General features: G+C 24.9%; 1 long non-coding RNA gene across 1 annotated transcript; it reads left to right on the top strand.

Annotated features, from left to right (window-relative positions):
* Window positions 1-997: 997 nt before the first annotated feature.
* On the top strand, window positions 998-2,222 carry LOC122631497. Its single transcript, XR_006327724.1, has 3 exons — window positions 998-1,155; window positions 1,769-1,936; window positions 2,029-2,222. It is a non-coding gene; the product is annotated as an uncharacterized LOC122631497 (long non-coding RNA).

Below are 2,222 nucleotides of genomic sequence, written 5' to 3'. Positions count from 1 at the left end.
TGTTTCTTAACTACTTGTAACTCTATCAGAGTACCAATATAAATTAGGTTAATTTGTTGGATTACTTCGATTGGCGTGCAAACTATTTGTAATAAATTTAATAAATATTCATTTATTAATATTTATTATTCCAATTTAATAAATTATTATTTATTAAATAATTATACTTATCTCTACAATCACAAACGTGCTCGTGTACGCGTCTGCCATATCAGTAAAATAAGATTTCGACCAATCACGTTGCTCGATTCGATCGCTGTAACAGTAGCCATAACAATAACGCTAAAAAAATTGAACTCCATATTAAAATTCAACTGGTATAATTCTTACAAATAGTCAACAAGATTACGAGGTTAACACAGGTCATAGTTCGATGCGATAAACGCCATCCATAAAATATTAAATGCATAAAATTTTTACTCATTCAAAAATAATATGTCGTAATATTTAATTAATTCATTACTGTAAAATTTAGAAAATATTTCTCAAATAATTCGAGTTAGATTTTTGTGTAAACACTCGTCAATTTAAACAGGTTCTTCGATTTCATAAATTTCTAATCGAATCTAATTGTAACGATATCTAATTATTATATTTTATTTCTAATTTCCGGCATTCGACTATACGCGTTCTTTCAGCGCACGTGTATAACACTGCATCGGAAAAAATTTCTGATCTGAGTATCCTCTGACGTATATATTATAAGAAAAACTGATCTTTGGATATTGTGTTGAGTAAACATTGAGCTATAAGAAAGAAAAAAAAATCATTACCATTCCTCCTAGTGCATATTTTCTCTATTTCTTTTTCATACAATGTTATTGAAAGATTAATGTATTTATAAAAATGTGTCTTATTATAATATAGTCAAAGCTTATATTGATAAACAATATAATGATAAAAAGAAAATTGCGTATAAAGCAATATGGAAATTTTTATGTTTAATATGTATCATAATAACTTTTGAGATTATATATTCATGATTAATTCAAGATTGTTACACACATTTCGAGTGCTATATATAAAGTCAATATTTCTTCAAATATCTTTTATTCCTCGAGCATTATTCAAACTAGTTCCAATAATAATCCAGTCTTTCTAAAGAAATCTGTTTAACTAGTGCGTTATTGAAAAATCGCAATAGAAGCGAGTAATGTAAGTACCGCACAATTATTTTTATTTTCATTTTTTTAATATATAATGTTATCAATAATATTTAATATTGTTTTAGTTGCTAGTGTTTCCCAATTGTTCATAATATTTAAAAGAAAAATTTAATTAATATATATTAAAACTTATCATTGATTTTAATGCACATATATATTATCCATTGCTAAAGTAGTATTAAATAAATTAATTGATTTATAAGTCTCTTTTCTGAATGCTTATACTAAAGTTCTAACGACATAAGTATATTTATTCTATATTTATTACGATTTTTAACATATTTTTCATTTTCGTTATACGATGATTTCATTTGAATGTGTTCTTTTTAATTTTGTTTATCTTTTACCTAACTTTCTTGCACACATTTCATTATTAAAATGGTGAAATGTTGATTACAATTTGTTAATTTATATTTATTCGTATAAAATTGCATATAATATGCACACATATAATGGATACTCCTTTTTTTCTTTTTTATCATTGCATACGATTGTATATATATATATATATATATATATATATATATAGAAAAAGAGAGAGAGAGAGAGAGAGAGAGAGAGAGAGAGAGATGTTTATTAAAATAACTTTGTATTTTTTTCAGAGATAATAATGTTTCACACCATGGACCGATTAAATGTTATTGCATTTTTATTTTTGTCGTACTACTTCCAAGAAGATATGGAGAAAGTGCAGAATATCTTCAATTGAATTCGAAGATCAAAACCATGTCCAATAAAAGGAAATACGCTTCATCTTTTAATTGACAATTGTAAGTAAAATTTATATCAATACTTTCAATTTGTAATTTTCCCTATACGATGGAATTCTTATTTAACAAACAATATTTTCTTTCTATTTTAGAACATCTACTTGAACAACTTTGGAAAACGAATGAAAAGCAATCCGTAAAATATAGTCTATCTTTTATCCATTATTAATTCCATTTCATCCGGTAAATGAAGAAAGAAGTGATGATAAGACAAGAACAAAGTAAATTTTTTTCTTTACTCTAAATATAAACTACTATAGATATAAACTTATCGTGAAATGGTTTA

Source organism: Vespula pensylvanica, chromosome 9 (genome assembly GCF_014466175.1).
Source record: "Vespula pensylvanica isolate Volc-1 chromosome 9, ASM1446617v1, whole genome shotgun sequence".
Lineage (NCBI taxonomy): Eukaryota > Metazoa > Arthropoda > Insecta > Hymenoptera > Vespidae > Vespula > Vespula pensylvanica.
Note: the sequence above shows the minus strand (reverse complement) of the source record. Positions and strands in the feature narration are given on the sequence as shown.